Source organism: Juglans microcarpa x Juglans regia, chromosome 1D (genome assembly GCF_004785595.1).
Source record: "Juglans microcarpa x Juglans regia isolate MS1-56 chromosome 1D, Jm3101_v1.0, whole genome shotgun sequence".
NCBI classification, from domain to species: Eukaryota; Viridiplantae; Streptophyta; class Magnoliopsida; order Fagales; family Juglandaceae; genus Juglans; species Juglans microcarpa x Juglans regia.
Window position 1 is genome coordinate 36,744,505 of NC_054594.1, and position 21,699 is coordinate 36,766,203.

A 21,699-nucleotide genomic window follows, 5' to 3' on the forward strand; every position below is an offset into this window, starting at 1 on the left:
TCGCCACTGACACAGCTTGTTTTTCTTTGACTACTTAAGAAATTTGTGTGCTAAATCATCATTTTTTTTTGCACAGTTGTCTACAAATCTTGATGTTACGTGGAGTTGATATTAATACACGTAGCAGATAGTTTTAAAATTCTAATACGTGCATTTATTTATAAAAATTTTAGACGTATTGAGTGTAACACTCCGTATTTCAGTGTATTTTTACTGAAGGATTATTTTTTATTGTTCAAAAATTTATCCTCTTATTTTAAAATTGGTTGGATTTTTAGTAAGTTTATTTCTATGATTTTTATTTGGTGAAAATTATTTTTTTGTGCTTTCCAAATATTTATTTATTATTATGCATTTAAATTGCTTTTAATATTTAAATTAATTACCGTGGAATTTAATTATTTCAATTTGACTTTACCATTACGTTTAAATTATTTTATTTAACTTGTGGTTTTAAAATCGTCTCCGTTGGATCTTTTTTGTGACCCAAGTTATGAGGATTGGACCTCATTTCTTTTCCCTCTTTTTTTTCTTTCCTTCCTTTTTCTTTTCTTTCTTTTCTTTTTCTTCCTTATTTTCCTCTCCTTCCCGCGCGATCTCTCTCTCTCCTCTCCTCCGCCCGTTTCCTTCGTCTCTTCCCAGCGCCGCCGTCGCGCCGCCGTGCGCGACACCGCCCAGCCGACCAGCTCCCCCTCCCTCTGGCGACCTCACCTCCCAAATCTCAGCCCCTACCTCGCCGCCGGTAGCCCACACGCCCCCACGAAGCCGCGGGCCACCTTCACGCCAGCGCCGCCGTGAGCCGGCGGTGGCCCTCACCGCCCAGCCCATTAGCTTCCCCAACCGCCGGCAACCTCACCCCACCAATCTCACCTCCATCCGTGCCGCCGTTAACCACCAGTAGCTCTTCGAAGCCGCGGCACTCCTTCCGCCGTTGCGCAGCCGTCGCACCACCATTAGCCACCATCTTCCTACCACTTCATCCCCGACCTCTTGGCAACCCATTGGACCCAACCCCACCTCCGATCCGTCACCGGTGAAGCTCCACCAACTACATTTCCGATTTGGGCATTTTGGTCTTCTACCGCCCATTCCGCCGCCACCCACGGCAAACCACCACCACCATTGGCTTCACCGACCTCCCTAGGCCCTACCCTATCAATCTTGGGTCTTCGTTTGTCCTCGTTGAAAAGTGGGTATCTGTGACCCACGGCCACAGTGTATTTTACACTGTGGTGTTGCTCAGAAATCACCACTTGCAACTTCGAGATCCTCCGGAAATTATTATATTGCACTGTAAGTATTTTCCTTAAAGAACTTTCGTGATTTAAATATATTTTTGCACTAACACATATTATCTGTGAATTGGGTTGTTTTGCCGGACTGAGTCCGAGGAGTTTCGGGGGTCGGATGGATTGTGGACGGAGTTGTGTTTGTTTGCATTGTGAATTGTGGTTGTTGGTTATGACTTGTTCACGTACATCGCATATTGCATGCATGATCATGTTTGTAAAGAAAATTGGGTTTTCGTGTATTGCATACATGTTCATGTATTTATTGGATTTGGATTTTTATGTGAGTAAAAGGAAAAGAGACTGTAGGGATGGTGGTAAGCAGGGATGGTGGTTGTGTCCCGCCTGTGATTCCCGCCTACAGTGCTCTGTTAAGTATTTATTGTGTGTAAAGGAACTGTAGGGATGGTGGTAAGCAGGGATGGTGGTAGAGTCCCGCCTGTGATTCCCGCCTACGGTGCACGCGGTAGGGATGGTGGTAAGCAGGGATGGTGGTTGTGTCCCGCCTGTGATTCCCGCCTACGGTGCACGCGGTAGGGATGGTGGTAAGCAGGGACGGTGGTAGAGTCCCGCCTGCGATTCCCACCTACAGTGTCCGATAAATGGATTGTTTGTGTGAATCATTTTATGAGAAAATGTTTTACGGTTATTTTGGGCCAAAATGGGATTTTTTGGCGTGTGTTGGAAATAATCATTTTTCTGGGAAAAATGATATTTTATGGCTAAATGTATTTTGCTATATTGTTGGTTGCATTAATGTATTTTTATCCCGAGAGTTGTTTGGTTTATACTTACCTGTGGTACCATTTTATGGTATCGCAGATTTTGATGCAGATGATGATGACGAGCCTTAGCTTGGCTCCGTTGGAGGAGTGATCTGGGATTGCTCCTGTTTAGTGAGTTATGTGTTTTTATCAGTTTATGTATTTACCTTTTGTATTATATTTGGGATGACTGTATATTTATTTTTTTTTAAGATAAATTGTTTAAATATTTGTATTTAAATTCTGGTACTTATTTGACTATCCGCTGCGTTATTTTATTTGTACACTGTTGCATGTACACACACTGGCACTTCGTTGGGATGTGTGACCGTGTTGTCACCATCCTGGCGTCTCGATCCCTGTGTATTTATATAAGGGGGATTGGGGGCGCCACATTGAGTCACTCAATATATAAATTTACTCTCCTTTTAGTTTGAGAAATTATATCAGCTTATTTCATCTCATCTTATTATTATAATTTTTTTAAATTTTCACATAAAATATAATAAATAATTCAACTTTTTAAATTTTTAAATAATAATAATAATATTTAAAAATAATATTCTAATAATATTTTATTTAATTTTAAATTTTTATTTAAAATCATTCAATTTTATCTTACTATATCTTACTATCTAAATCGGACTTATACTTTGTTGAAAATAGTTTTTATTTAAACTAACTTGAAGAAAACAATTTTCAAACCCATTTATAAAAAAAATATAAGTGCTTTTCTTCATTATTTCTCAAATATTTAAGATATATCGTGAGAATTTATTTTTTTAAAAAAATATTTTAATTAAAAGAATTTATAAAATAACGAGTGATTTAATATACTAGGCCGAGGGAGCATTCCTGACTTTCATATACGAGAGCATTAGTATTAGATTGGTCATCCTATTTTTTAAATTTTGATTAATATATAGTTTTTTTACTTTTAGATAATCATTCAAAACTTAAAGTCTATATTGAATTAGTCATCACATTCTCTATAATAATAAATTTTTATTATTTTTTATTATTTATATTTTATTTTTATAATCTTCAATAACCTCTAACAATCATATTCATATTTATTTTCACAATTTAACAATCTATAATATAATAATCTCATATGTATATAGATTATAAAATTTCATATGAATAAAAATCTCATATCTTTAATATAATAACCTTAAAAAATACTTTTAAACTTGCTATAATTCTTTTCATATTTGAAAAGAAGAATAAATTTATTGTAACTTATAGTTTAGATAAAAATAATTTAATTAATTTAATATAAAATAAATATGAATGATATTTATTAAATTTAAAGATGAAAAGATATTTGACTAATTTAGTACTAATACTCTCAGGTCTGCCGTGCCTCCTATTTCCTATTACTGAGGCCCTATTTTTTTTCAATTTTTTTTTCTCCACGTGTACATTGAACGTGTTTAGGTAAAATAAAAATTTATAGATTTCAAATCTATTTTAAAATAGCGTAAGTTGTAAACATCGTGAAAGCATCTTCCGTTGCGTCTGAACGTTGGACTAATTTTAAATTATTCAAATTGATTTATAAATAATAATATTTTATAAATTTATTAAAATATATTAAAATATAAATAGATTAAAATGTATATTTAAATATATAAATAATAAAATAAATTGTGATGAGTTTAACTCTTTTATAAAGAGTTAAAAAAGTAACAAATTTCATTAATAACTACTTTGAAATTGGCTGACATCATTTTAACAATCAAATATAGTTGGTCTAGAGAATGACATTTTATTGGAATACAAAAGAGAAACTTATATATCTATAAGATTTATATTTTACACACTTAACACAACGTTGATATGGAATTATACTAAAATATTATTAGTATTTTAATTTTTTTAAGTTATACTAGATCATCTCATTATACGTGGTGCGCTAACACACCAATTTAAGTATAGCCAAATTCATATAAAAATATTATTAAAAAGTAAAATATCAGCTGAACCGCTGAAGAGATATCTCCTAGGCTGATCTTCAGGTTTTTCTTATTGAAAATAAAAGAAAAAAAATCTATTAGATATAAATGCTCGAAGAACGAGCTCATGCCCCGGTTTGAATAGACAGTTCAGATAAGATGAGATGAGATGAGATGTAATATTTTAAATAGTAGTAAAATGTTTTTAGTTAAGATGAAATGTGATAATTTGTAAAAAATTGTATGTTTGGATAATGAGATGAGATGAAATGGTTTTGACTTTTTGGAATTTGAAAAATGTGTAGGTCCCACAGTATTTATAGAGTATCCGAATTGTGTATTGTTTATATACTGTTCACGTCTGTTTTCACTATTTTATACTATTTATTTACTATTCATTTAAGTGGATATTTTCAAAACTTAAAAAATAAAATATTGTATTTAGATAGCCAAAATTATTGTACGGTATAACTTCAAATGAGATGTTTTCATCTGTATTGATTGACCAAATCCGTTACACTTTCCCAATAATTTCTCCCTCCATATCCAAGATATAGAAAAAAGAAAAAAACAAATATGGTTCTGAATTTCATCTTTTCTAAGGGTGCTCTCACATAAATATTACATTTACGCTACAACAAAATTATTTATTTGTGATCAATTATTTTTTACGATAATAACTATTTTCTGTTAAAGCAATTTTGTTTTCATCGCAAATAATTATTTTTATCATAAATTGTAATTCTTATCACAGATAACCAGTCACAAATACTCGTCTTTCTTATAACATATACGCCACATGATCTATTATATGTTATTTTATCACAGCTAGCGAATGTGATAATAAAAGATTTATAAGTATTACATATATGCCTTTAAGATTTGGTAGAAGATCTGATTCTTTAGACTTAATTTTATATTTGAAAAATGAATGTATTTTTTCAGTCATTTTCTTTTAAAATTTGTCAATTGTATTTTATGTGAGCATGAGTAATTAAAATCTTATCTTATTTTATAATTGTGCAACGTGCTTTATAAATTTTTGTGTATTTATTTCATCTCATATATAAAACTAGTGATCAATATTAAAGTTGACTTTCTAGAAGTTGACTTTCTGGAAGCCTCGTGGCGATGGAGCTCAATTTTATAAGCTCGCGCGGATCCAATAATTTCTACAGTAGAAATAACATTTGTGGTATGGCTCAGTTTGGATACGGTATTAATAACTAATTATTATTTATTAATATTTTTTACTTAATTATTTACTATTATTTAATATTTTATTATTATTATTTTATTACTATTTACAAGATATCTCACTAGTCAAACGTAATTTTAGAGTATAAATTTCGAACACCTTTATTGAAAAAAATAAAAAATTTAAAATTTATATAAAAAAATTCTTTTTAATATTATACTCTACTTTTTTCATAGAAAATGCATATAGTATATATACTCTAAAATTATATCTATCATTGCTATTTCTATAAGTGCCAACTTGGAGAGTGTTTGCGGGTTGTCATTTTTAGAAGAGAGAAGCATATATATATATATATATATATATATATATATATATTCTATACGGTGCATATGAAACAATTCCAACGTATGAATTAATCTCATATTTTTAAAAATCCTTTCAAATTTGTAATCATTTTGAGATATAGTCTTAGTCACGTACTCTTCAAGCATTCAGATTTTCTGTACAATATTAAATATTTAAGACTGTCCAAAAGGGGTGAAATACCTATCTTCAAAATAATCTTTATAAAAACTTGGCAGGTATGAATTACAACATCGATCATGCCATGCGTTTCTCAACCCTGGAAAAGGGGCGAGGCAGCGAGCCTAAAACAGTACCAGGACAAGTTCACTACGTGAGACATGATATTCGTGTAGCTAGCCCGGCCGACCAGCAGAATTTTTTTTTTTTTTTTTTTTGTTAAGATCGCAAACCTTATATTATTTTCTCTTGGCCTTCATCCAACGTTATTGGAAAATGATCACATAAAAAAGCAACGTCAACTATAAAACGTGTCCAGGACGGAATGGACGGAATGAATTTCAAGGTTTTGTTGTTGAGAACAAATCAAGATGCTGAAGGCAATGTTTGATATGGATTGCTAAACTGCAAAACATGCATATATTTATGTATATATATAAGACATTGTTTGGATAAGAATATCTCAGTATATCTGTGAATAGTATGTAGTGAAATGATTTGAGTTAAGATGTGTTAACGCCCAAAAATGACGTAGCCCAAAAAGGAAGAAATATATATTTCCAGATGCACTGAAGAGGACTGGGCCTTGATGGGTGAGGTGTGGAGCCCCCGGCGGTGATTCGATACGGCTGTAGGGTGTCCGTACGTATGTCTATGGCGGTGAATAGTATTTAAATGAGGAGAAAATAAAGAGAGATGGACACACAGATTTACATGGTTCGACATTCAGCTTACATCCACAGGAGTTTGGGGAGGGGAGATTCCAATATAATATGTTTGTTTACAATCTCTCACGGTCTCTCGTCCTCACCGCAATAGAGATATGATTTCTCTCCTCTCCTGGAGTCTCTCTGTCGTGAGGTTGAAGAATATGAAGTCTCTCCCAGAAGCTTGGCCAAAAATCCCTCCAACCCTAAAAAAAAAATCCCTGCAACTGTAGGGACCTATCCCTTTTATCTCCTACCCCCTTTGCTTTATGTTACTTCCATTTACTTTATGTCAAATTACCCATTTTCTTTACTTTATGTCAAATTACCCATTTTCTTTCTTGACACATTACCCATTGCATTCCCTAGTCCTTTCCTTGGAAAACCATGCCATTTACCGGTTGAACTAGAGCATAGAGCAAATTGGGCCCTTAAGACCTTTAATTCATACCTACGAAAACTGATAATCTTAGAAAATTACAATTGGGTGAGTTAGAGGAGTTGAGAAATTATGTTTATGAAAACTCTAAAATCTATAAAACTAAAATGAAAGCGTTTCATGATAAAAATATTCTTAAGAAGATGTTTGAGCCTAATGATCGAATATACTTATATGATTCTAGACTTCACAAGCACTCAAGAAAACTACGGTCTAGGTGGACCGGTCCCCTTTGTAGTGAAGTATGTTTTTGAAAACGGGGCGGTAGAAATAGAGGATCCTAGGGATGATCAGGTTTTTAAAGTAAATGGTCAACGTCTCAAAATCCCTATTGATAGACAAATGCTTGAAGTGGAAGACATTCCACTTGTAGACCCGATCTATCAACCTTGATCTCACCATACATGTATTTTTTTTTTCATTTGTTTTCATTTGTTTTTGTTTCTTCCTTTTTTTCTTGTTTGTTGTTGTTTTCTATTTTTAGGATAATGTCATTTTGCCATTTCATTTTATCATCTTTATACTTACCGGGCAACCCTCGTCACACATCAAGTGTATCCTATCATTTTCAGTTATTTTCCATTCAATTGTGATTATTAAACATTGAGGACAAGTTGGAGGGTGGTGCAACTTCCATATTTACAAATGCTTGTTGGAACTCTATGACCTTTTTTTTTTATTAGCATCACATGTATATCCTTTCACATATGCGCTCATTCTCGTATATAGTCATCTTAGTGAATTCAACAAACTCATCTTGATCATTATGTTGAGGTATTCACAAGATTTCTAATACACTCATCCAAATTTTGTGGTAAGATAATAGTTTAACCTATGTATCTAAAGAACTTTTTTGCCAAAGTTTGAATCTTTCAAGCCAACTCTTTCAATTATAGACCCTTAGAAACTAACTTTGAGTCAAAAAACACATATAGCTTTTTTCTTTATATATCTATATTATACATACCTCTTCACATTAGAGTATAACCTATATATTGATTTTTCCTATCATTTTTCTTCCAAGTGTGTACTAGATGTGGAATTCTTTTTTTTAAAGAATAAAAACAAATGGAATAACACGAGTTACTAGTTGTTTAAGTAAGTTAGTTTCAAAGGTAGAAATACCAAGGCTAGGTACAAATAGCAAAATACTAGGATAACATATACTTGTTCATCAAATTATAAATGAAAAAAAAAAAAAGTATTATTCGGTGATTTGAAAGATTGAAGAGTACATCAAGTGAAAAATATGATTTATTAAGATCTTTAATAAGATTACTTATGTATGTATTTGAAAGCTTTTGAATGATTTTCTTTCTTCCTCCTTCATATAGCCTAACCTAAGCCACATTGCAATATTTTATTTTGACCAATCTATCCCAAGTAAACATGTGGAAAGAATGGTTGAACTCTCATTTGTTAGTATTCCTATCATAAGATCAATATTTGCTTGTTACTTGTTCATAATTACTTAAATCTCCATGTGATTGTGTGCACACCATTTGTCAACTTTAAAGAAAGAGCCCTTACATGAAATACTATTATACCCGTAAGTTATGGAATTGAACCTTTTGCTTGAGACGTTCTTGATGTTGCATATGTCAAGGTTAGTAGTAAGATTGTTATAGCTTGGAGAACACACATTCTATGAATTGCTATAAGCGGATTGATCTTGATGGGGTTATTGAATTCTTTACATTGTTTTGATATATGAATCTGGAAAGTGTAAATTGGTGGCATGTTTTAGTGATTTTCTTTAGTCTCTTTCATTTTTTTTTTTTTTTTTGCATAGAAATTGCTAGAGACTAGTAATAAGCAAGCTGGAGGTGTGATGGGTATACGAAAGTGCACTTTAAATATCATATTATTAGACTAAGATGTTAAAATGTGAATAGAAATCATAGAAATTAATTTTTATTTTTGAACTTAGGTTCTATTAATTTTAAGATATTTCTAAACACATTTTTATATTTAATTTCATAATCCATAAAAGATGAGACCATAATCCAGTCAAATGAGAGCCAAAGCCCATGAAAAGAAAGATGCAAAGCCATTGACAGCCTTTGGATTTTAAAGGCCGAAATGCAAGTTCAAGATGAAGAGATTTGGAAGGACATGATATTTGAGGAGGGGGTTGGTAGGTTGTGATACACAAAATTTGAAGTGATCAACGGTGGGATAAATCCCAACTTTATCTTGCTGGAGTAGGGCTTTGAGGGATAGCAATACTTGAAGTGGGATGACTTATTAACGTGGACAAGACTTAACAAATCTGAGAACGATTTATTGATGGGTAGGTGGATTCAATGAGGTGGACTTTTCAAATATAACGGATTTTGAGGAAAGTTGGTAAGTTGGAAGACAGAACGAGTTTTGTTGGGCAAGAATTTTGTACAAAAAATGACTCTTCAATGGGCAAAAGATTTTCAAAAAGCAAGTAAAAGTCTTCAACAAGTAGAACTCTTCAACGAAACATGTCTTTTCAAGATGAATTTAATTGTACGTAATCAATGAGAGAGGAGGACGGACAGTTCTAAAAAAACTAAAAAAAAAAAAAAAAAGACCATTCTTTTGGTGCTTCTATAGAGAATTAAAATTTGAATAAAATCTAGGATAGAAATTGATTGGTAAAAATATTTTGACTATATTTCAATTTACAAATTAATTTTTATTGTTTAAGATTCTAGAATTGAATTCTCTATTTGATTTGGATACATTAAGTTTGAGATAATTATATTAAATCTTATTATTGTTTGATTTTGTTAAGCTATAGGATTGGATTATGAATGAGTAATGCTATACACCACAATCACATCTTATTTTGATCATACTAAGTGGTATGTGGCACATTCATCACCATTAGATGATAAAGAAGCATGTAACAAATGATCATTTAATGGTAATAAATGTGCCACATATACTTAGTGGGATGAAAGTGGAATAGTGATATGGTGTATAGAATTTTCTATTATAAATATATGATTGTGACTTAAACAGGTTTTCATGCCATTGATGTGATATTTTTCTACACTATTATTTGTGAATATAATGTCATCTTTAGAACTGATATTCCTTTTAGTACATGAAAACTATGGTTTGTAAAGGGGGAATAGATTCTATAATTAAATTTGAGAAATTAGATGAGTATATTTGTCATATCTTCCAATTAGGACATATAAAATTTAGATTGGAAAAATTAGAATATTGGATCCAGTCGATGGAAGCCCAAAGCTTTACTTGCATTTTTATTCATGTCCTAATCGCATTTTAATTACGTGTTTTAGGTAGATTTCAGAATACTTTTCAGATTCATGTCATCTTGTCATTGATCTTTTCCTTTAATGTTACGTTCTTATAGTGTTTCTTTCAACTCCCTGTGGATCGACACCCTGAACTATACTATAACACCGCGTGGCACGTAGTAGTTTGGGTGTAATTAAATCATCAGCTAAAGCACCCAAAAATATCTAAAATTACTGTAGAGATAATGTGTGAGTTATCAACAACTCAATAAATAGAGAACATATACTAATATGTAAAAATGAGCCATTTACAAAATTCATAATGCAGAACAAAATATTTAGTTTCAGAATACCAAAACAAAACACATTATCAAAGTATTGCAGCAATGGTTCAAAAAATACTCATATTCAAAAGTTCTTTGGCATAACATAACTGAACATCATCATTATATCATCTCATAACAGAGGCCATGTTAACTCCTATGGTAGAGTTGTGATATTCCTGGTGGCCAAACTGGGCAGAGACATAAGTGAATTTTTCCCTTATTATTCTTGGAACCTCGAGTGTGCACACAGGAAAAACTATATAGAAAACCAATTTGTTTCCAAAGTGAGTGTACTCAGAGACAGACATGTTGTACCAACCCAAATAGATGCCACAATTTTATACCCGTGATAACGTCAAAGTAGAGTAAAGCAGAAACAAAATCAGATACAGAATCAGAATGTTATGCCAAAGGTTTTCAGATGCCACATCATATGAAACAGAGTATTGAATAGAATTATATCATTTTGACATTTTCACATCATCAAAACAAATTCAGAGCATCTTTTCATAATCATGCCAAAAAATTTCAGATTTTATATTCGTTCTTTTTACGCAGTTTAGAAACAGAATACCAGAACTTTGCTCATATTTACGCCAGTTTTGACAAAAATATCTTTCTATTTTCTTATTTAGATACAATGAGTGATGCAGAACACAATGACCAAGGTTGTTTTTCAATTTTTTTTTCATAACAAAACATGCATATTTTTCATAAATCAATCTCAATCCATCTATTTTTATGTAAAATCTAGTATAAGAACCTCATTTACCTGGACTTTTTAAATTTTTTGAATTTTTCCATAATTGTGCCAAACAAAGATTAATGGTCACTTATAAAATAGAGACGTAACTTACTTAAATCTCTAATTAAACACATATTTTGATATTTAAGCATAAAATACTAAAATAACATATTTTTCCTAAAATCTAAGATTCTCGTTACTCTGACATATCATCATTTCCCAAATTAATCGATATCCACTTAATTTCTCTGACTCATACGTTAAACTCTAAATTATTTCTATAAAATAAAGTGTATGACTAATATATTTACCTAATTAAAACTAAGCCCACATAAAATATATCTCCACTTAATATTCACTTAAAATAATTTCAACTCAATCACAGGTTTATTTAACAATCAAGCCCATAACAAGGTAGACTCAATATAAGTCCAGCACATAAAACAATCCAAGGAAGGCTTAACCGATTCAACTACAAGCTCCAAGTGACAATAACCCAGCCCAATTTAAAAACACAAGTTGCATCTATTTTTAGGCTTTATAGAAGGTTACACGGCAGAATAAGTGGCATTTTTGTAATAACACTAAACTTGTGATATAGACTTATATTATGGAAATATTACATATAAAGGCAAGCCATGTTTTTTGAGAATAACAAAGTCACAAGAAGAGAGCACCATGCATCGGAGCTTGGAGGTCTTAGACTCGCCAAGAGAGAAACTCGCGACGACAGATTTGGGTGGAGATCAACGACGCTGCAGCTGGATGTGGCTTCTGATCGTGGTGGAGTACAAAGAAAGAAGGGAGGTAGTTCCGGTGGTATCAAACCGTGATGCAATGGAAGAGGAGGAGAGACGACGGTTGTGGGCTTATCAGAGCGGCGCGAGGTGATGTAGGGCGGCTGTCGGCAGTTTTTATGGCAGCACGAGGTTGAGTATGGTTGTTCGGGGTGGTGCAAAGGCACTATGGCTGTGATGGACGTATGATTTACAGTGTAGATGAAATGTTGCATTGATCGGCATTATCTGTGGTACTCCAAACTTCTTTGACATGCAGCAGTGGTCAGGCGACTGATTTGAGTGGCGTAGTTGGCCGTTCGGCTTGCTGGCTTCTCTGTGGTGGCGTTGGCGGGGCTCTTTTTATGGGTGTAGGAAACAGGGTACGAAGAAGAGCCTTGCATGGTGGCTCTCGAGTGTGAGACCGCTCATTTTGGGTGGTAAATCTGGGTTGGATCCGCATGGTGCAATGTTGGTAGTTCTCGGTGTTGGAGTTGCTCTGGTTGTTCCCATCGGTTTCGTGGTGATCTCTTGGCTGATTTGGTTGTTTTTATTATAAAACAGTGATTTGGAAAGGCTGGTGGTTTACTCGACGCGTGGTGGTAGTGAGGCTCACAGTGGCATTGCCGTGATTAAAGCTTGTAGAGGGTTAAACTTATTGAGTTGTAGTGTGGGGGTGGATTGCAGGGCCTTTGGTTGTTGGCTCTAAATTGAGTGGTGATAAGACGCATTATGGTGTGGAATATATACTGAGATGGCGTGAGGAGATGGGGCACAGAGAGATAGAGGGAGAGTTGAACTGTGATGTGAATGGAAAACGAAGTATCGGGGAGGAGAGAAAAATGAGAGAAAAATTTGGAAAAAAAAAAAGGGAAACTGTTCGGGGTGGGGGAGAAAAGAAAAAAATAAACCCACTTATTAGAAACGGCGCCGTTTTTCTCCGTTACTAGACTTCTCTACGAGCCTGGGCCAGAGTGTTACATGGGATCATGACCAGGCGATCATGCTCCCCCAAATCCATCCACCGCGGCCCGGCCTTTATACTTGCATTAAATTATCTATAATTTGGATAGTAAATCGGAGACGGTCTCAATTCAAATAAATACAACATTTTTATAGTATCCATTTTAATTCCCTTTTAATTTATTGGTTTAAACTTTGAACCCCTACGCCTTACAGTCCGTAATCGAGCACATTTTTTTTATTATTCTATTTAAAATATTGCCAACGGGGTATATCTTCTAATAGAAAACTAAGTGGAAAAAAATAGAACGAAAATGACAGTTATATGAACTTAAAAGAGGACGTTCAAGTAATGGGAAAAAAAATGGCCCATTTGATTTTTAAAAACAATTTGGTAATGCTAATTGTAATCACAAAAAAATTATATATCTACGTGACTTTTTTATCTGTAAACCATTTTCATTAAAAAAAATAAAATATTAAAAAAATTGTGAAAAATCACATAGATAGTTAATTAGTTTTTTATGAGTATATTACCATTTTCTTTTTTTTATTAAAAAGGGAAAAAATGTGGGTAGAATATGATCAACACCGGGTTCAAAACTTTTGCTAACGTGTGGGTAGCGTCAAGCAACGTGGTCTATTAGACACCTTTTAAATGGTAACTATATAATATATGAGTGGGGCTACTTGCCGACTGCATGTACTCACTTTGTGTGTTACCTAGTGTAAATTATACTTTTTTTTATTTACTTTTTTATTTTAAATATATTTAAATATTTTTAAAAGATAAAAAATATTAATATACTAAAAGTCACTTTCTTAACTATTAAGTAAAAAAAAAATTAAATATATAAACGATCAAAATAAAAAGATAAAATGAGACGACATAATAGCATTACTTATGATATATATACTTCCGGTGGCTGTGTTTCATTATCTTTTCTCGTAATTATAGACAAATTAATATTGAAAACGAAAGAAAAATAAATTATCTCGAATTCGACTGACTTCCAACTTCCAAAGAGATCGATTGACTTAAGTTTTTGTTTGAATCTTAAAATTATAAATAGAAGATATAGATTTATAAAATGAATTGTGTATTATTTATAATTATAAGAATAATTTTTTTAATCACCAATTTTTACCTATATCCCTATTATTTTGAAGGATCCAAGTTATTAAGAAACAAATTTTATTTATGAAGTATTAATAATATTCTATTGAAGCTCAGAAATATTTTGGAAACGAACAAGTAATATGAGTAATGGTAGCTACAAGTTTAAAATGTATACACAATATTCATTTTATAAAAAGTGAGTAAATATGAGATTTATGTAAAAAAAATAAAATTTTTAATGATGACTCCCACTTTTAATTTCAAAATGACGGCGTAGCACTTGCACAAATGATCATGACTGTATTATTACTCTTAATTCTTAACTACTTTTGTCTTCTCTTTTTTCATTTTTTTGCTTTCAATAATTTCCGGTTTACTCTTCTTTTATTTTTTTCCTCTTATTTTACAATAAACAGATTATTCTTCTGAATAATATGTACATGGCTGATGATAATTAAAGACATTATTGCATGAACATGACAACAAGTTTTTCATTAATTATTGATTAGTTAGTGGATCAATTTGACTGACTGACTTACCTACAAAGGGTAAGAAATTTACTTGGTCTAATAATAGGCCAGGTACAAAGTTCACAAAAGAGAGACTTGATTGAGCCATGGCCAATCCAGAGTGGCAACAACTTTTCCCCAACAACATTTGTCATGTGTTACCTGCAATCAAATCAGATCATTCTCCACTCCATTTGACCTTGCTTAGTAATGAGATTAGGGCTTGTAGGAAAAAGTACATTTTCAAATATGAAGCCTCTTGGACTTTGAGGGAGGAATGCTCAACCATTATCCAAGAAGCATGGAAACAAGTGGCTATTGGTGATTTAGCAGATGTAGTAATCAGAAACAGATTTTTTAACTGTCAAAGGGCTTTTCAGAAGTGGAATTCAGCTACCAACAAGTAGACCCGAATATATATCAAGAGGAAACTGAGGAGAATAGAAAATCTTCAGAATGTTGGTGATGGAACCATATCAGCAGTGTTTAGCAGCACCAAGAAGATGTAGAACTTCACTTAGCTGAAGAGGATATCAGGTGGAAGTAACGTGCTAAACAACACTAGTTGCAACATGGGGATAGAAACACCACTTTCTACCACATGTATGCATCCCAAAGAAGAAAAACTAATTCCATCAGGCAGCTGCATGATCATCATGGGCATGTGATTAATGATCATGATATGATTGGTGATCTATTTTCTGATTTCTTCTCCAATTTGTTTACTTCCTCTAACCCAACTGCTATTGATAGTTGTTTATTAGGCATGAACTCTAAGGTTGCAGCTACAATGAACTCGATGCTTTTGATGCAATTCTCTAAAATATAAGTGAAAGAAGCTGTTTTTCAAATGACCCCATTAAGTTTCCCTGGGCCTGATGGCATTCCAGTTCATTTCTACCAATCTAACTGGGAGAATATTGGGTAAGAAGTATGCATGTTTGTTCTACAAGTGCTCAATCATGGTGGTTCTTTAAAAGGTGTGAATGATACCTTTATCACACTTAGTCCCAAGATTAAGGAACTAAAGAAAGTTTCAGATTTCATACCAGTCAACCTCTATAATGTCATTTACAAAGTTGTTGCCAAGGTGCTAGCAAATAGACTAAAGTCTGTGTTGCCTGATATTATCTCACTTAACCAAAATGCCTTTGTCCCTGGCAGGTTAATTATAGATAATATTTTGATAGCCTATGAAACTCTCCATGTCTTGAACTCTCGTATGCAGAGTCAATCAGGTTTTACGGCTCTTAAATTAAATATGAGCAAGGCTTATAATCGAGTAGAGTGGAGTTTTCTTGAAGCAGTCGTGTGTAAGGTGGGATTTGCATCGAAATGGACTTTACTTATAATGGAATGCATCAACTCTGTGTCTTATTCAACTTTGCTCAATGGTGATTCTCAAAACTCATTTTTTCCTTCTAAAGGCTTAAGACAAAGAGATCCTCTTTCCCCCTATTTGGTCATCATTTGTGCAGACGCTTTATCATCCATGCTGAATCAAGTAGAAGCTATTGCCAGCCTCTCTAGTGTTCCAATTGGCAAGGGTCATATCTCTATCAATCACTTGTTCTTTGCAGATGATAGCCTTCTTTTTTTGCAAGGCTAATTCTCTAGAGTGGAGTAGGGTTATCCATATTCTAGACACTTATGAGAAAGGCTCTGGTCAAATGCTCAATAAAGAGAAGACATCAATATTTTTCAGTAGGAATACTCCTGTTTCTACTCAACAAACTATCCTGCAGATTGCTGGGATTAAGCCACATGGCTCTTATGAAATTTTCATTCACTCATTGATAGAACTTGGGCTAGAATTACAAATTGTAGGACTAAATTCTTATTTGCAACAAGAAAAGAGATACTTCTGAAATCTGTGATTCATGCCATACCAACCTATACAATGGGAATTTTGCTTCACCCACTTTCAATAATAAATAGGCTTAATAAACTTTTGAAGAAGTTTTTGTGGGAATACAATGAAGATCATTCCAAGATTCATTGGGTTAAATGGAGTCAATTGGGGCAATCAAAGGATCAAGGTGGTCTGGGCTTTAGAGATTTTAAATGTTTCAACATTGCTATATTATCAAAGCAATGTTGGCATATCTTAAAAAATCTAGACTCTCTTTTAGCTCAGGTTTTCAAGAAAAACTACTTTCCCCAATCAAATTTTCTGGAAGCTAACCTAGGACACAAGTCTTCCTTTTCATGGAGGAGCCTTCTGTCTGGTCACAAATTATTGAAGGCAAGTTTGGTTTGGAGAATTGACAATGGTCAAAAGGTCAGAATCTAAGAAGATAAATGGATTCCTTATATCTATTCTCACATGATCCACTCACGAGGTCAAGATGCTGGAAACTATGAATGGGTGGCTGATATTATTGACTCTAACTTGAAAAAATGGAAAGAAGACATCCTTCCAAACATCTTCTGGCAGTCAGATATTGAGCTCATACAGACTATACCAATTAGCCTTGGTGCAAGAGAAGATCAGGAGGTTTGGTTTTATACTCATAATGAAATTTTTCAGTTAAGAGTGCATATCACCTACAAAAAGAGATGGAGACTCACAAGGAACGGGAAACTTCCCAATGAAGAATGCATACTGCTATTTGGAAGTCTATATGGAAGCTAAATATGCCTAATACTGCGAGGATGTTCATGTGGAAAGCCTGTAAAGATGCCTTACCCAACCTATCTAATCTGTGAAAAAAGAAAATTATAATAGAGGTTTAGTGTCCTATCTGTAAACAAGGCCTTGAAAAAAAATCCAGACTCTCTTTTAGCTCAGGTTTTCAAGAAAAACTACTTTCCCCAATCAAATTTTTTGGAAGCTAACCTAGGATACAAGTCTTTCTTTTCATGGAGGAGCCTTCTGTCTGGTCACAAATTATTGAAAGCAAGTTTGGTTTGGAGAATTGACAATGGTCAAAAGGTCAGAATCTAGGAAGATAAATGTATTCCTTATATCTATTCTCACATGATCCATTCACGAGGTCAAGATGCTGGAAACTATGAATGGGTGGCTGATATTATTGACTCTAACTTGAAAAAATGGAAAGAAGACATCCTTCCAAACATCTTCTACCAATCAGATATTGAGCTCATACAGACTATACCAATTAGCCTTGTTGCAAGAGAAGATCAAGGGGTCTGGTTTTATACTCATAATGAAGTTTTTTCAATTAAGAGTGCATATCACCTACAAAAAGAGATAAAGACTCACAAGGAATGGGAAACTTCCCAATGAAGAATGCATACTGCTATTTGGAAGTCTATATGGAAGCTAAATATGCCTAATGCTGTGAGGATGTTCATGTGGAAAGCCTGTAAAGATGCCTTACCCAACCCATCTAATCTGTGAAAAAAGAAAATTATAAAAGAGGTTTAGTGTCCTATCTGTAAACAAGGCCCTGAAACAACTAAGCATGTTCTTTTGGGATTGTGATGCTGCCAGGGATGTCTGGAGTTGAGGATGCAAGAGGATTTAGAAGATGTCATGCCACAAAAGTTCTTTCTTAGAGGTATGGAGCCATATGATCAAAAATCTACAGCAGGATGAATTAGATGAAGCTGCAGTGATTGCTCGATTCATCTGGTTTAGAAGGAACAACTTGATTCATGGGAAAGGTTTCTCTCATCCAGATTCTCTCATCAATAAAGCAAGAGAAGAGATCCAAAATTTTCAGCAAAGTCAGGAAAGGCAGCATAAGAACCTGGAAAAAACCTTTCCAGTTGTTTATGGATGAAGAATCATGTTGTTTATGGAAAAAACCTCATGAATGCATCTACAAGCTGATCTGGGATGCTACCATAGATAGAGCTGCAGGAAAAATTGGCATAGGTGCTATCATTAGGGACTCATATGGCAATGTCATTGGCACACTAATAGCTCCACGTTCCTTATCTACTAATCCATTCACTGCAAAATCATATGCTCTGATGCTAGCAACAATATTTTGTCGACATATGGGCATTAAAGAAGTTGTTATGGAAGGTGATGCTCTCCAAGTGGTTAACAATCTTAGCAAGACTACTGAGGATTGGAGTCAAGGGGGTCTGCTGATTGAAGATGCTAAAAATATTCTTAATTCATTTGCTATGTGATCTTCTAATTATGTCAAGAGAGATTCCAATAAGGCTGCCCATAGCTTAGCTCGTAATGCACTAATGTTGCATGAACATCACTTGTATGATTTGGAAAAAATTCAGCCTACTTCATGTATTCAATCCATTGTATTCAGTGAGAGATGATGTAAGTCATTTGATTGAGCAATAAAGCCTTCTAGTTTTTCTATAAAAAAAAAAAAAAAAATTTGAGAAAGAACCATGGGTACGTACGTCCACTATTATATATCTAGCGCAAGTATGTTTAAAAAAAACTGTGTACAAGAACCATGCGCGCCAGGTAATGAAAAATGATAATTAGCCTGTAAAAAGAATTATAAAGATCAATTAGATTACACACTACAACAAAAAGTGGTTTTCGCTGCCAAATTTATTTCCGGCAACAACAATCTAGCAGCAAAAAGGCAGTTTTTCCTGTTGATACACTAAACTTGCAACATGTCAGCATTTCTCCAAAAAAATCATCTTTTTCAGCAAAAATGTGTGGCCGTAAAAGCTATGGACATAATTAATATATTACGGTGCTTTTTAGTCTGCTGCAGAGATAATGGTTAGACGGAAAAAAATAAGATGTCATCCGGTTTATTGAGGCAGCTATTGTCACTGCAATAAACCTTACGTTGTAATTAATCCCAAATATTTCCCTTCCTCTCCCTCTACCTCTTTTTCCTTCCAGTGAAAGACCTCCTCTCGTGAGATTCTAGAAAACCCATGCCCTAACCAGTTGACCGCCACCGTTGACCACCACCTTCTCGCAACAGCCACCACCTTCTCGCAACAGCCACCACGATTCTCTATATTTCCTTTTGTTAAAAAAAATACACCGTTAAAACCCTTTCACCCATTCTCAGTCACCATCTGCGTCGAAATCCATCCCAAACTTGAGCTAGCCGACTTAGTCGATTGTTGAAATCGACAACAATTTCCACGTAGCTACTCATCCTAATCCACGAAAATCAATTGTGGACGACGAATTTTCATGGCGAGCTTGCGAGTTGCGATCATCGACACTAATTAGTGCTTGATATCGATCAAATATTCCTATACCATAGGGATATGGGGCGAATCCAGCAAGGTCGGTCCAATCATTTATGCTTGAAAGTTTGATTTTTATGATCTTTATTCCTTAGCAGATAGTTCATGCAATCTGTTAGTTTAATGATGTGTGATTAAACTATGTTTTACTTTTGATTTTGGTTAACTGAGATTTAGTTGCTACACATGGTTGGGTCTCAATGTTATTTGAATGTGCTTATTTCAAATAAAAGAACCATTATCCTCATCTATTTGTTAAGTCTATTAACTGCATGTAATGGACATTTGTTGGAGAGGAAAATATCAAGTGAGAGGAACAAAGAACTTTTTAGATTTTCTGTCTACATTGGTTTAGAGTGAACTCTCTGGTGTTTTAGTTTTTACATGAAGAACTATTGTTTTTTAAAGGTACTGGGAAAATTGTTTCTCTTTAGACATCATAAATGTGATAGTTTAGGTGTTGAAGTTGCGCTAAATCCCTATTAAATTTAGTGTATCTTTCACTGACGTCATTTGTTATTTATACATTGCTCCCAAGGCAGAACAGAAAAACATTTCAGATTGTGTTGTCGATAGATACAACAAAATCACAAGGATTGTGTTTACTCACATCTTTTAGTTTTTCTTTGTACAATGATATAGTTGGGTTGGGGAATCCTATGGTATTTTAGTTTTTAGATGTGGAGTTTATGATGCAACCCTGTTTTGTTTTGTTTGATTAAGCAGTTTAGTTCAATCAAAACTTTCATTTCTACTTTCTCGACAACCTGCATTTAGTATCTCTACTTTTATCTTACCACTTGCATCCTAGGAGTAAGAACTAATTATCGAAGCCCTACCTAGGTGGGAAATAGCACTGATAATTAGGTTTTGATATACCTAGTTTACTTAATCTACTAGCGCTTATGGATAATCACTGCATAAGTACATCCATTACCCACATTTTGCATAATCAATTTAATCTGTGGGTTTTTTTTTTCTTATAATTTTCTATTTTTACATTTCACATCTCAATTTTGCATTGGTCAGATCTTTATTGGCTGATCAATGCGAACCCTCATTTTACTCGCTATTTTTAGTGCAACACAGGTTCACTACGTACTGCATTTGAATAGACATACACTAACATATTCAACACTCATACGAGAAGTCGGACTTCTTTCACCCCTTTACAAATATTAACTTATGCATTACATATGTATATAGTCATAGCATATTGAATTTCCATTATTGTATTCTAAAAGACTAGGGAACATAGGATATGCACAACAATCTGGAAAAATTTATTTTATGCTTCCTTCCATAAATCCACAGATTATAAAGTTGTGTGTTTAAATACTGATAAGGAAAAATATCAAGTAGTTTCTATCCAAAATAGTCATGAGACGTGCACTCTCTCTACTTGTAGTCTTTTCTTTCTCTTATTGTCTTCAGGCTATGTTCTCTGGCACTTGTACTGAGTTCAGTGGTTTTGATCTCTTCTATAATTATAGGTGTGACAAAGAATAACAAAGTTCAAGGTTAGCATTGACTAAATTGTGGTAGTAGCCTAGTAGGTAGATGTATAACACCATTGGAGTAGGTAACTGTATTAAGAGCATTTTATGCCCAGTTTATACTTTTTTTAGTTAATGTGCATAATTGCTAACCTACCAGATTTTCCCTCTCTCTCTCTCTCTCTCTCTCTCTCTGTGTACATATAAAAAAATGAGCACTAATTCAAATGGTATCTGGCAAGTATGCATGCTAACGAGAAGTTAAGGTCACGGATATGAAGATCATGCACACTTAAGGTAAAATCAAAACTAGCAAACTATTTTTCAATGTGGCAGTCTCAATGTGATCACCACGGCCTATTCTAATGGTATTTTTCATAATTTATATTTATTACACCTAACATGAAATCAGCTCCCTGTTAAGAAAATATACATATATAATCATTTTTTTATATCAACTATACCTCATACAATAGCCT